Below are 15617 nucleotides of genomic sequence, written 5' to 3'. Positions count from 1 at the left end.
AACAAATGGGGAGATTTTCTAAGTTGCCAATGTCAGGAGATTCGGCACATTTTCAAACTTCTACTGGGGAATTCTTTTGCTTGATTTTGCTTGCACAGAATTAAAATGAAACCAGTATTTTGCTTTCTCCTCAGCTGATTTTGGCCTCTCTACTCAGCTCATCCCTGAGCAGAGTAGATGGTGCTTGGTAGCAGGGACTACCTGGTGGATGGTGCCTGAAGTGGTGGCAGGTCAACCATATATGGCCACAAAGTGGATATACGTTCTTTTGGAATTCTGGGAATCAAAATGGTAGAAGAAGGACTCCTTACTACAACAAAAGTCCTGGCACGGTAAGGAGCAAATAGTCTTTGATCCTGCTGTCTTTCTCACCTTTGCCGTGTCCTGCATGCCATTGGACAAAATCCCATTGCCATGTGCTGGAACTACTTCCACCAAGGTCCCTTCCTAAAAATGTCCCTGCAACACATCATCATCTGCTATAGTTTGGGTTTCATCAGTGGGGAAATTCAAGCCTTTCCACATACAAACAAGCTCCATTTTCAGGCAACCCTTTCCTGTGGGTTATAAGTGATTCCAGTTTTTTTCTCAGTGGAGATGACCCCAGTACCAGGAAACAAGCATCTTAGAACTGCTGTTATCTTTCCAGATATGAAGGAAGCATACCCAAACCCAACAAAGTTTCTAAAACTTTGTGTTTTTTAGAGAGAAACCTAACCCCTTGTGCAGTTTCTTCTCACTGGGAAACATGCCTGAAACATGGACATGAAGGTGTGAAGGCCACAGAATCTATTCTGCTTCTTGTGCGGTGCTGCTGGAACATTTAGTGAGCATGTTCCTCTCCTGGCCCAAGCCAAGTTCTCCACATCACCAATGCAGATCCTGGTGAGGGGGAGAGCCAGCCAAAACCTCCCAGTGTTTCCTGGCACTTTCTGGGATGGGCCTACCATTAATGTATTGACTATTGACTTGGGTAGCCAAATGAGCAGAAGGTTACCAAAGGGACGGCAATTCTCCTTCTGATTTGACCATGGGAAGTTTTCCTTTTCCACATAACGAAAGCAGAAATTTTCAGACTGCTGACAGACAGAGATGCAGGTGGCTCCTGTGTGTCCAAGCCAGCATTTTCATCCCAATACATTTGTGCAGGCATCTTAATGTGTCTGTGCTGAATATGAGATTGTAAATGTTTGTTTCCTTACCTGGGGATTAACTGATGGATTTCCTTTCTTTTCCTCCAATTCCCATTGTTTTCAAGAACAGGACAAAAAGCTTGATGAGTTTTGTTCTATGACACGTGTGCTTAAAGGACCAAAAAGCACCGCAGAGATGATTTTCATGTACTAATCCCTGGAATTTGTTAGTATAGCAAAGTCCCTCTTCCAAAAAGCCTCTCAAGCTGGTGTGAATCCTCAGAGAAGCCAAGGAGCTTTTGCTGATGTAGTTCCCACTAACTAGGTCAGTCAGTAAAATCAGCTGCTAAGGCAATATATGGGGGATGGTGGAAAAGCTGTGGCTGCATCAGAGTTTGGTTTTTTGGGTGGGTAAAGGAAAGTCATCTCTGGGTCTCTGCCAGGGCAGAAACTGCCACTGAAGAACAGAGGTTAAACAAAGGGATCTGGGAGAGCACCTAGAGATGTGAAAGCAGCAGGTGGAGCCTCGTGTTTCCTTTTTCTTCAGGCTCAACACCTGATAGCCACAGGAGGGACCCCAAAGCTGCAGCATCCCGAGCTCCTCTCAACTTTGCTGCGTGACTTCCTGAGCTGCTGCCTGCAGAGAGACGAGGCACAGCACTGGTCTGCCAAGGAGCTCCTGCAGGTAAAATGGGAAGGGGCTGCAGGTGAAACAAGGTCTGAGGGATGGGCTCCTCCTCCACTGAAGTCCAAGGCATCAGAGGAGCCCCTTCCTCCTCACCTCCACTCTTGGTGCTGTTCAGATGAAAAGAGTGAGGAATCCTAGCCTGGGCTGGGCTGGCAGGGCCCTGTAAAGGTCCTCTGGTCTGAGTGTCCTGCAATGAGCAGGGACAGCTTTACAAAGATCAGGTTGCTCAGAGCCCTTTGCTACCTGACCTGGAATGGTTCCAGGGATGAGGCACCTACAAGCTGTTGGGGCAACCTGTGCCAGGGTGGCACCATGCTCTGAGTAAACAAATTCTTCCTTAGACCAACTCTGATTAGATCTCCTTTGTGCTTAAAAATATTCGCCTACATCCTATTCTAACTGACCTTTTAAAAAACCATGTCCCTCACTTTCTTCAAAGCCACTCTTAAGTCTTGGAAACAGGCAATAAGCGTTCCCTGGGGCGTGTTCTTCACTAAACTTAATAATTCCAACTGTCTCTGCATTTCCTGAGAGGACAGGTGCACTGTCCTCTGACTGTTTCTGTTGGCCTGTTTTGTAATTTAGTAATTTAGTTCATTTGTATCTAATGACAAAAGAATTGAAGTAGAGCAATGCAGGGTACAGAGACATGAAATGGTGGTTCAGGAACCCAAGGAAGCCAGTCCCAGCTGAGGGGTCAGAGATTTGGCTGTGGGCAGGAGGGGCTGTGGGGGGCTCACTGTGAACTTCTGAGGGGCCCTGGTTTGTGCCCCCAGCCCACCCTTAGGGGTTTCAGGCACACACACAGGGACAGCTGGGAGGGACTTGTCCCAGCCCCATCTGCTGCCTGGCACACTCAAGCAGACGGGAACTGCCCCAGGGTCCCTGCCAGGTTGTGTGGCAGAGAGGGGACTGCAGGGCCCAGTGCCACTGGGCTGGCCCTGCTGGGAAGGAAGGTGCCACCCAGCACAGGAGGGGCAGGGCATGGAAAGACAGACACTGCTTTCTGTCCCTGTGGAAATCAGCACAGTGCCTGTCTTTCAAAGACAGGCACTATGTGAGTCATTAGAGTTTCCTGAAAGGAAGAAATCCCAGGGACAGAAAGCACCATTTCTAGAGCACTGGCAGGGCAAAAATCCCAAGGAGATTAAGAAACCAGAAGAAATGGATGAATGGGATCCTTGGCCAGGTTTGCTTGTGATGGCAAGGTCCTGCACATGACATCTAGGGAGCAGATGGTCCCATCTCTCCTCTTTCTGGGTCTTTCTAGGACCCAGAAGAATCCTGATTGAGTCTGTGAAGCACTGAGCTTGGAAAGTCATGGTTCACTGTTCTCTGTTTTTTGTTTTTTCCTGTGGACAGCATCCATTTGTAACTTCAGCCAAGTCACCATCCATCCTTGAACCACTCATCAACTCAGTCAAGAAGAAGGAGGAGACAAGAATGTAAAAGTCAAGAAGTTATCGAGTAGGATTGTAGAGTAGGGCTCTAGAGTAGGATTGTTGAATACTTTTGTAGTATAGGTTTTTAGAGTAGGATTGGTATTAAATAAAGTTTCTTAAACATCAACTAATTTGGAAGATTCCCCTCCTTCTCACTCTCTCAGAAATCTCAGCATTTCCTTCTGAGTTGCCAGTTGTTTTTTATTGGTGCTAAGACACGCTTATGGCTTCTTTGGTATGGCTTATAAGTGGAGAAGGTTCTTCCTCATTCATCCTCTCCAGACAGCACTGCCTTTGGAATATGGCCCGCTGGCCTGTTTAGACACAGCTGTGGTATTTCTAGTGGAGGCAGAAAAGGCAATGGCAGTTGCAAGAAAAACCAAAGGAGGAGTGGGGCAGCCAGGACTTCCTGTGTGGATTCAGGCCTGCAGCTATGACTGGAGAGCATTTGGGTTCCTGCCACTTGCATTGGTATCCCTAAATGCAATGTCTTTGAAGGAAGGAGAGCCTTGCTGAAGTGAGAGAGCAGAAAGATCAGAGAGGGTGCTCGGGAAGGTCTCCTGTGGCCCGGAGCTGTCAGCGCCTGTGAGGGGAGAGCGGGCCCGGCCTTGGCCGGGGCGGAGCCGCAGCAGAGCCCGGCAGAGGCCGGAGCAGCCTGAGCCCGGGCAGAGGCAGGCTGGAAGGAGGCCCTTGTAGCTGCGAGAGGCAGCAGCCGGGCCCTGGGTGCCTCTTGCTGGGAGCGGGCGAATCCTCCGCTCTCAGAGCCCGGGGGGCAGCTGGCTGCTGCCGAGGGGAAGCGCAGCCGTGCTGGGCACAGCCCGCACTGGAGGCATCGGCCGTCTGGAGCGTGCCCGGGAGCAGAGAAAGGCCAAGGGCAGCCGAGGGCCGTGGGCTGGCTGACGATTCCTCCTCTTCTGCCGGCTGCCCTGTAAGTGCTGGGCAAGGTCAGCAGTGTGTGCTCACTCTGGGCACCGGGGCAGGGAGCCGGGCTGCTCGGCAGGCTGGAGCACAGGGCGGCCTCCTTCAGGCACGGCACTTCTGCCCGGGGAAGCGCGGCCAGCGGGAGGCAGGGACAGCTCGGCCGGTCACATCTGCAGGAGCCAGCGCCTCACGCAGCTCTGGGAGGAAGCACCTGCAATCCTGCAGTTGTGCACTGAGCCACAGCAAAGAGGGGAGATGCAGAGTGTTTTGCAGAAATATTCAGGGCCGCCAGGCCTGCCTGCTTTGTGCTGTCTGTGCACAGCAAGCGCTGTGCAATGCAGCTGTGAGCTGCTGGCAGAGAGGGAATCGGGGATGTGCCTGAGGTGAGTCAAGGGGTTAGCTGAAAATGTAAGTAGGATAATTAAAAAATGCAGATGAGTCGAGGGGCCAGCTGGGAATATAATTGGGATAGTAGAAGATTGCATATTTTAGTTATGATTTTAAAATGAGTTAAGAAGCTAAGTTAGTAATATAGCTAGCAGAAGGCGCCTTAGTTAAAGAGAACCAAATATGTTAGGAATGTAAAGCTAGGAGTGACTGGGATAGATGAAGCAATTGTGAAGGAGCATAGACTTTAGAAATACCTTGCCTTAAGAGTAATCAAACAGTTGGAAGAGGCTTGGATTGTGACCAGCAGGTCAATAGGTCCTGCCAATTGGCCATGGGTGAAGAGTTCCCCATGAGAAAGACGGCTTTCTTCCTCCCATATGACCACTCCCTCATTTCAAAATCCCACTGACCCAGTTCACGGAGTAAGTACAATTGTGCAGGTGTACTAGATATTCAGCTGATAAAAATACAAAGTAGGCAGGTAATAATTATGTGTTATGGGTCCTTAGAAACCTAATGTAAAACCTTTTCTGTAGAAATAGAGAGCAGCAGTCTGCAACTCCTTGCATGTGTCTTTGGAAACTAGTTCACATGTGTCCAGGTCTGCAATAATTACCCTTCTTTTCTACTATAATTAGTTGAAGAGTCCTCTGTCAGTGCTTCAAGGGTTATGCTGGAGTAGTGAACTGATTTGGAAGGGAGCAGAAGAGTTTCAGTAGGCAATTTTTGGAAGAGATGGAAGCCTCTTGTGCCTGAAGGGAAAGCCATTTGGAATGGAGTAGTGATCCCAAAGTCCATACAATACTGCACCAAAGGATTAGACCCTTCTCTCTTGAGGACCTTCTAACTGATCCTGCCTAAGTTCTGCTTCTACTGAATATCAGCCAGGGCTCACACCTGTGTTGCAGGGCTGTTCTTCCTCTCAGTACTAATGGCTTAGCTGTCTCTGACTGCCATATTGCTTACCCAAGGCTGATCTCTTCCATATCCCTTATCAAAGGACTTTATCTTAGATCCCCAAATTTTGCATGCATGCCTGCATGCAAAAACATCCTACAATTCAAACCTTCAGGAGAATCATGGCATAAAAGCAGATTCCATTTATCAAACCCACAGCAACTGCATTGAAATGTGGGTCTGTGAGCCTTTCTTCAGAATTTTCTCAGTCATGGTTCCCGAGTCATTTTTGGGAGATAACTATGCTGCCTCTAACAAGTCCAGATTACTTAGCAAGTGGTTTATAGTCATGCACCCAGCTTTCCAGCAGTTGCGTGGCATTTTATCCAGATAAGGGGTCCCTGGACATTGCAACCAGCTTGTGATTTGTGTCTGCCCACTTCTTTTCCATGTTCTGCAAAACTAAGAGCAAGTTGAGCCAAGAGCAATAGTATCCTTGTGAGTGCATCTGAACACATTTGACAGTGTGCCATGGTTTGACGCTGGCGCAATCCAGTGCCCCCATGAAAATATATTTACCCTGGTGTCTACTGTGAGATGTGATCAGAAATAGAGCAAAGCAGACTCCAGCTTAGGAATAAAGGGGAAAAAAAATCTTTATTAACTACAATATACAAAAGAAACACACAGAGCTCAGAATGAAAACCTTCCAAAACATTCCTCCTCCCCCCACGAAATTTCCAACACAGCAGTGAGACAAAACCTTAGATTTTAAATCAAGTCACCACCCCTCAGATCACCAACTCTCAGTCCAGCACCACCTTTCAGATAATCAGTTCTTAGTTCATCAAGAAGAGAGGAGTCCCTCTTGTACCATAGGCTTCCCCAGGAAATGCAGTTGCAACTTCTTGTGTTTCCATGTCACACGTGGCACCGCCTGGAGAACATTTGCCATTGTGACATCTTCCTTCCAAGCCCAGTGCTCTCAGCACTGCACATGGACCAGAGCTGATTCTAGGTTTCCCCTTTTAATGATGCTTTGCCCAGTTCCAAAAACAATGCACAGTCTCTCACTTTTGGGACCCCTGTCCCCCCCCAAATTCACCCCCTGTGGGTGAGGGGTCTTGAGAACAGAGATCTTCTTCTTCACTGAAGATCGAGGGCACCACCACCCTCCTCACCCGTCGTCTCTGTTCACACACTCCTTCACATAACATCACTGCACTCTCTTGGCTCCAAGCCATTGCCTCCCCCTAAATGCAGTCTCTGTGCCACAGGAAAAATGGTTCTGTCCATGGCTATACAAGAAGAGTCCAGCCAAAGGCCACTCCATCATCTCCTCCCACCTAGAATTCGTCTCAACTCTTCTGACATCTTCACATCTTTCACAGTATGGACTTTCATCACGCTTGCCCATTTCCTGCTATTCCACCTCTATCTCTCTTCTCATGCAGATCCAGGAGGATCAGTATTTGTAAGGTTTCCGTCATCCAAGAAAAGGGTTAAAATCTTGGGCTCAGCCTGCCCAGAACTCCCACGACTGCCGTGCTGGGCACGGGCACCTTCTCAACACATTTTCCCCCTTCTCATTCTCGGCCGGGCTGTGCTGCCAGCAAAAGTTACCAAATTTCAAGGTGGCACAAGCACAGGCTCTCTCTCTCTCTCTCTTTCTCTCTCTCCCCCCCTCTCTCCTCTCTCTCCCGGGGGTGTTGGCTGGGGCTGCCCAAATCCTCTCAATGTTCCTCCACCCTTCCATCCTGCAGGGGCCTTCACCTCCCTTCTCTGTCCAAGGCCCCGGCCTACCTCACCCGGCCGCATGGCTTCCCCCACAGCTGGGCAGGGGAGATCTGACCTCTTTCACCCACCAGAAGCAAAAGAGCTTCCCCTGGGAGTTCTCTGCTTTTCACCCCCTCTGTTCTCAGAGGCGTATCCATGTCCTCAGTGGCCAGACCAGCTGACAATATTCAAGTGTCAGCACTTATTGGTTTGACCACCAAACTCCCAAAAAACTCATTTCCTTTTCACAATAGGACACAGTGACACCTGATCCTATTGCCTGAACACCTTCCATTTTGTCTAGGGAAACAGGAGCATGGGATCATGTAATTAAAGATATTATCCTGGCATGCATGCACAAGGGGCCTGAATTAAGGTGGTGGCTGCAGCCTTAATGCTGGCCTTTCCTCACTTCCAAGACCTTGACTGTGTAACCTCAATAATGTTGCCTTAATGTATTTCTGTGTGCAGTTTAAACCAGGACTTGAAAGGCACCTTCTGTTTATCAATGCTATTGGTTACAAATGGTTTTGTTCATATAGGCAATATCCTATTCCCTATATTCTCCCATAGAAGATTCCTTGCTCTTTTTTCTCCGCCACCAATGGGGATCTGCAGTCCCTGTGTCCCAGCACTGCTCGCTGCGGGTTGTCAAGGCACAGGCGATGCTCTGGTGCACCTGGCGCAGGTGATCCTCGGGCCCGGGCAGGGGCCGATGCTCCGAGCTGCCGCGGATACGGCGGCGAACCCGAGCGGTGCCACGGCCTCGCTGGGAACCCGAGCGGCGCCCGTCGCGCTGCCTCCCCGGGCAGGGCTGTGCTCTCAGCGCCACCGGGGCTGCCGAGCAGCGCTGTCCACGTGCCTCCGGCTCCGGAGCCAGCCCCGCAGCCGCGCTCTCCCGGAACGCACTGACCCGCACCCATTCTCGGCCCGGCTGCAGGACTCCCTGAGCCGGGGATCTCCCCTCTTTCCAAGGCTCACCCCATCCCCGCGTTCTCCCCTCTCTCCAAGGGCTGTCTCCTCTCTCCCGGCATGCCCCCTAACCCAGGCTCTCCTCCCTGTGTCCTGGACTCTTGCCCTTCTCCCAGAGCTCTATTCCCGTTCCCAGCATCTCCCCTCTCTTGGTCTCTCCCTCCTCCCAGCCTGTCCCCCCTCTCCCTGGCTCACCCCTTCCCGGGGATCTCCCAGCTCCCGTGCTCTCTCTCTGCCCCCAGGCTCTCCCCGCTCCCAGTCTCTCCTCTCCCGAGCTCTGGCCTGTCTCCCTGGGCCCTCCCCTCTCTCCCGAGAGCTGCCCCTTCTCTCTCGGACTCTCCCTCCTTCTTGGGATCTCCCCCTTCTCCCCAGTGGCTTCTCCCTCTTGTAGGATTCCTCTACTCTCCCAGAGTCCTGCCCTCCTGCCAGAATCTCTCCCCTCTCTCTCTCACTTCTCCTGTGGGATGCAGAGGTTCAGGGACATCACACCATAATTAATATGATCCAGTGAAACCAAATTTATTATCCCTATAAAGATTATATTTATAATAAATCTCTACTGTCCACGCATCTCTAGCTAATACATGATTGGTTAAACCTAGCTGTTCACGTGTCTAAAATAGAATGCTGATTGGATCATCTAATTTTTTCATGCATCTCTGTAGTCATCTTGGCCCACCCATGACTTTTCTTCTTTCTTATTTTCCCAAGCTCACTGACAAACTTGCTGAGTTCTGATGAATCTTCTTCTTGTATCTTTTTCAAGGATATACTGACCCCGTTTCTGAATATGTCCACTATCCATTGTTTTTGAATGTGTCCATTGCCCATTATCAAAAGCAGGCTGGATTGTACATCAGCTGAATATGGCCATTGTCCTACAAAAACTCCTCTATCTGCAAAAAATCCTTGACATTTCCCTGGCTTTGTTTTTGCACAGGCCAGACTGGTTTGAAAGCACCGTCAATTAGTTTCTGCACACAACATAGTAAGCAAGGCACTATAATCAGACTTGAAAAAAGACTACAAAGTATCATAATGCCTAAGCGTACAAAGTCCTTGAGCCAGCCTGTTATGCCCCAGGATTTTAGCCACTCGTCAAAGGAATTCTCAACAACTGTGAGCTTTCTCATATTCTCCTTAAGCAGTGACAGCTGCTTGTGAATAGATTCAGAGTGTCAGAGAGATTCATGCAACACATCCCTTCAAAATCCTCACACCCATGTCCTTGTGCTAGCAACAAAAATTCTATAGCAGCCCTGTCTTGTTGCACAGCGTGGTGCGTGCTACCTACATCAGTGGTAAGCTCATTCAGTATTGCAGATGTAATGTTAATTTGTTTTCCTGTCCAGCAAGCCAATCGTTTTAATTGTGTAAGGGCCTGTGAAGAAGCTACGCCTGGTGTAAAAAGTGATGCCAGTTTAACCGAAGGCCTATTCCACAATTCTGCATTATCCTTACAGCCTGAGCCTAATGAATGCACACTATGTTTTTGATGTTGGTATTTGTGCCTGTTGTTAAGCATCTGTTGAATGCTTGGGACAAACAGTGATAGTTTCCCAAAATAGCATGGTTTTCCTAATGCTTTCTGAGGAATTGCAGGCCAAGCTTTATCTCCACAAATGTGAAATACTCCAGGAGGCAACATGCTTGCTGATTTTTGTTTTAGGGGCACAGACCGTGTCCAGTTGGCACAGTGTGCCATGGTATTGTAATACCACGAAGAAACAGGAGATATCCAAGAGCTATCGTCTCCGGGCTTTCCTGACCTCTCCCTAATCAGCTCCTTGCCCTTTAGCACTCAAAGAACAAACAATAATTTCCTGGCACTGATCCCAGAATATCCAATTCCTGTGGTTCCTGACTTGTAATATTTAAATTTTGAGTGATTGTAAATGCCTGAGCTCCCAAAGGATTTCTATGGACTTTTTGTTTTTCACACCAATTTTCTGTAATTATTCCATTTTGATTAGTACACTAATTTGACCAGGCCTTGCTTAAGTTACCATAAATTTGATCTCTGGTCCATGTTCTGAAATCTTCCATTGAGTCTAAGGGAACTCCAATTAAACAGGTGTGAAATGGATCTGAAGGTGTGGCTAGTGATAAGCAAAAGGATTCTTGCCCTGTTCTGTTAGCCCATGTAACCCACATGTTAGCCCACTGCTCTGTATTGTATATTCCCTGTTTTTCCTTAATCACTGCACTAAGCAACATTGTTAATATCTGCCAGACTAATGCCATTGTTGCTATTGTCTACGATCACGCCTGTGCTTTGCCCAATCTGCTTTGGCCTGTTCCCACTCCCTATCACTAACGTGATGTATTTGTGGTATTGCTATTCCTACTCCACATTCAGTAGCTATTATCTTGCTCCCTAGTACAATTTGGTTTACTAGAGCAATGAAAGCAAGTCTAAATTGCACCCACAGTAACAATCTCTGCTCGTATGTTTCTATTAAAGATACATCCTGGAGAAAACTCTGATATTCCCCTGAGTTTTACCTTAAAAGTTTAGTTAATGCTATTCTTGGGGTAAGAGTGTAAAGGCAGTTAGAGCATCTATTGCATATTTGGTTAATAGGCCTAAATTTTTGCTTTTTCTCTTGAACCAAGGCTAAATTATGTTCTTGACAAACTTGTCGCCAAGTTTTAAAGTTACGCTTTATACAATGAAGATTAAGCCACGGCTTGCATGCATAACCATGTAGATAACAAGCCTTTTCTATCTGATTTTCAGCTTGTGATGGAAGTGAAGGTAAATGGAGTCTGTTGTGTCTATTGAGCCTATCTTGAGTTGCCAGTAATCCCCCAGCATACTCCAGCAAACTTGGTAGATATTCTGATTGTTGTTCATCTGTCAGGGTTCAAGAAGTGGATTCAGGGCTGTCTGGAATCGGCGTTTTCACCGACTCTCCACCTCTGCACACAGCATGCGTTGATGACGGTGGTTTCAGATAGGGCTTTACCCACTTGGCTGGCATCCAACGAATGCCTTTATCTGTAAGTAAGCACATATAACCTCTGCCTATTAGTTTTACTGTCGCTGGTCCTTCCCACACCCCTGTTTCTGGGCTTTTGAACATGACCTGAATACCATCAGGCAATTCCTCCCTTGGATTACGTGTGAGGGCATGATGCACAAGAATAGGCAGATCTTCCCTGTCTCCTGTTTTCTAAGGTAATTAAGCACAAAGATGGCTTAAGTTTTTTTTTTCCTCAGGGGATAACCCTTTTTGTTTTTGCAGCATGCCCTTGAACGTCTGATGAGCACACTCAGTAATTGCCTGACCAGTAGGATTGTGAGGAATACCAGTGTCATGTTGAATACCCCATAAATTACAGAAACGCTTGAATCTTAAGGAACAGTCAGCAGGACCATTGTCACTCTTAATTGCTAAGGGGACACCTAATATGGCAAAGCAATTGTACAAATGCTTCTCCACATGACATGCTGCCTCACTTGTTAAGGGAGTAGCCCATATAACACAAGAATAGGTATCAGTGCAAACATGTGCGACCTTTTTCTGATCAAATTCTGCTACATGAGTTACATCCATTTTCCATATTTGCAAGGGTTGAGTACCCCTAGGGTTAACACCAGTGCCTAAACCAATGCCATCTTGTTGACAATCAGGACAGGATCGCACAGTACCAGAAGCATCAGTAAAGGGAACACCAAATTGTTTAACTAATATTTTAGCAGATTGGTGAAGAAAGGCATGGGAAGTTTTAGCCTGCTGAAATTTATCAGGGTTTGGCATTGGCCAGACAGTGGCTACCAACCGATCAGCTCGAGCGTTACCTTCAGACAGACCAGGGAGAGCTTGATGACTTCGAATATGAGTAATAAAGTATTCCTGCCATCGTTGATTTAGGGTTTTAAGCAATCGGCTTAAAAGGGAATACAAATGCTTATTACTCACCTCCTTAAGTATTGCTCTTTCAAGGCGTTGGACACATCCAACTACATAAAGCAAATCAGAAACAATGTTAATGACCTCATTATACTAATTTTCAAAAGCCCAAATCACAGCTTTCAGTTCCAATGTTTGCAATGTGTCTTTTGCTTCTCCAAAAATGACATGCTTTTTTCATACTTTATCTTGCTGCCAAGAGCAGGCAGCCGTTTTTGACCTTTACCCGCATCTGTAAATACTGTCTGCCCAGATACCAGACAGTCAGATCTCCAGGGTCTGTCCTCCAGACGCTGTTGCTCCAATAAAGTTAACACCCAGTGTCGTGGGTAAGTTTTGTGAACTTTACCATCATAACCAGCCAAAGCTATCTGAAAAGACACAGAATGTCTAATTCCCCATTCAAGATACCAGTTAGCCAGTGGTACTACAATTGCATACAGTTCATGTCCCCAGGTTTCCGAAATTCTCCCTCTACCCTTCATAATTAAATGAGCAAAAATTTCCAATTGAGTGGTAATAGTTCTAGGCTGTTTTACAGGTAAAAACACCCATTCCAAAATAACTAAAGGATTAGTCAGAGTTTTAACCCATTGACAAATTAAGGCAAAAGGATGCTTGGCAAAATTGTCATCCTCCTTGCTCTGATTGATGATCATAAATTGAACTGGAGCATCCTTGATCAGACGATGTGCATGTGATGCAGCAACCTTTGTGGCAATGTGATCCAAGGCCCGCTGTTGTCTCTTATCCAGGGTCCGGCGTTCATCTGCCTGAGATTAAGTACTTAGTAACTGTGTTAATGGTTCAAGTTTGGCATTAGTTATCCCACAAGTAGTTCTAATCCATTGAATATCTCCAGCTAATTTCTGGACATCATGTACAGTTTTAATTTCAGTGGTAATGGTGAGTTTCGGTGGTTTTACTACAGAATGATCAATCTGCCGCCCGAGATATTTCCAAGGAGCAGAATGCTGCACCTTATCAGGAGCAAATTTTAACGCCCTCTCCTCTAGCAAAACTGTCATGGTTTTTAGAACAGTTACAGAGTCTAATTGTTTTCAGCCACCAATATATCATCCATGTAGTGATAGATGATATACTCAGGAAATTGCTGCCAAACAGGTTCTAATGCCCAAGCGACATAAATTTGTCATATCACAGGGGAATTTCTCATGGCCTGGGGAAGACAGGTCCATTCATACCTTTTGTAGGCTTTTGCCTTATTGAACAGAAAAAGGAAAATGGCTTGTGTCATTGAGATGGAAGGGAATGCTGAAAAAACAATCTTTGAGATCAATGATCAATAGATTCCATGGGTCAGGTATCATAGTAGGAGATGGAAGACCAGGTTGCAAGGTACCTATAACATTACTGCCTTAACAGCACGTTAAGCCATGTAGCAACCTCCATTTCCCACTCTTTTTCGGGATGACAAAAATTGGAGTGCTCCACACTCTAGTGGATGGTTTTATGTGCCCTTCCTCTAGCGGTTCTTGCACTAATTGTTGAACTCTGGGCAGCTTTTCCTTTGACAGCGGCCACTGCTCAATCCACTCAGGCCGATCAGTAGCCCAGCTAATTTTGAGGATTGGCTACCCCCCAGTGGCCACTGCTAAAAAGGCTGTGTGACAATGGTAGCTTTTAAGTGGCTTAACAGATCCCTACCAAACAAACCTAGTAAAGTACCAGGGGTGGCATGACATAAGGCCTTGTAGATGCATTTACTCCATCTAGGAAAGTAAAGGTAATTACATCTTTGCTCATTTGAGTTGCGTGTGTTCCCCCAATACCTGCAATGCCTAAGTAGGGTTGACCAATACCCAATCTTTTGGCCATATTGTGTTTGAAATGATGGTTACATCTGCTCCAGTGTCGCATGTGAGTTTTTCAGTAATAGAATTGCCATTAGGATGTGTCAGGGTTACCTGTTTGTCTGGTTTACCTCTTGTGATGTCCATGGCCCAATATACTTCTGGGTTACCTGCGGAACCAAAGCTTCCTGTTCCCCACTCTTTGTTGCCTGTACAGGGGAGACAAGACTTAAAAGGAACAAGCTGAGCAATCCATGAACATTTGGGAATAGATACAGGAGGGAAAAATGTTCCAACCATAAATTTAACAATCCCTTGATAGTCTGCATCAATAACCCAGGGATTACATCCGATCCCTTTCTACTGGCAGATGATCTCCCTTACAGAAAAGCACTAAGCCCACCCTCCATGGGTCCTTTTACATTGGTGTCTATCAGGTGCACAGCAGAGTCCGTGATGGTCACATCTACTGTGGTTTCCATGTCCACTCTGTCACTTCCAGCTGTTGACAATTTGAGTGAGTAAAGTCCCCCTCCTCCTCCATGGTGGGAGGCTGAGCTATCCAGGCAGCTCTCATTACTTGTTTTTGCACGCGAGGAGAAAATGTGTTGGCAAGGCGTTTCCCTGGAAACAGCATTCTTTAGTATTGTGGTTATCTTTTCTGCAGATAGAACAAAATTTTTTCATAGCTGCAAAGCAACACTGACTCCTAACATGTCCGATTTTACTACATCCAAAGCACTTAATGTTCTTTCCTTCTGCTCTCTTTTCCAGTTTAGAAAGCAGTGGTTTTACTGCATCCTGTACTGTAGCAGCTACGTCGGCTGCTCTTTGCCTTTCTGTAGTCCTAGCCATCAGTTCCAGCATTTCTGTGATATCAGCTCCCTTCTTTAATGTACCCAAAATCTGCCGTTTTATCATTAGCATTGTCAAAAGCCAGCATATTAAACATTTTCACCTTTGTGTCTGGATCCAAATCAGGATGATCCTTAATGGCTTCATGCACTCTGTCCACAAATTTATCAAAGTCCTCATTCTCTCCTTGGTGAATTTGTGTAAAAGCCTTGGTGTGTAACCCATCTGGAAGTGCAAGGATAGCATTCTAGGCTAGTTGTTGGCTCTTCTGTAAAATTTCATCAATGCTCCTAGCCTGCCCAGGGCCCTTTGCCAAGTAACTGTCGGCTATTAAACCATACAGAGGATCACCCTGTGCCCAAGGTCTTGCTGCTTCCTGGACACACTTTTCCTCCCAGCTTTTATGGAACATCACCTGCTGGTGGGGGGGCATTATAAGTCTTATCAGGGTATGCACATCAGCTGGAATAAATGTGTTAGAGGTAAAAATATACTGCAGCAATGACTGTGCAAGCTGGGATTTTAAGCCAAATTGTTAGGTTGCATTTCTTACCCTCTCTAAAATCTTCCAATCGAAAGGTTCCCAAACTCTACCTGCAGCATTAGTTACTACAGGAAAAGCCTGTGTATCATTTGTGAGAGAAGTCCCTTCTACAATAGCTTCTCTAATAACTCCCTGCCACTTGTGTTTCTGTGCTGCTTCTATTTCTGGGTCACATTCCAATTCTAACTCCACATTCTTTACAGCATGAGAGGGAAGATTTTGTTTAACCGGCTCGGATGCTGGCTCAAAGACAAAATGAGAGGGTGGT

Source organism: Fringilla coelebs (genome assembly GCF_963513975.1).
Source record: "Fringilla coelebs genome assembly, contig: SCAFFOLD_33, whole genome shotgun sequence".
Classification (NCBI taxonomy): Eukaryota; Metazoa; Chordata; class Aves; order Passeriformes; family Fringillidae; genus Fringilla; species Fringilla coelebs.
This window is presented reverse-complemented; position numbering follows the sequence as displayed.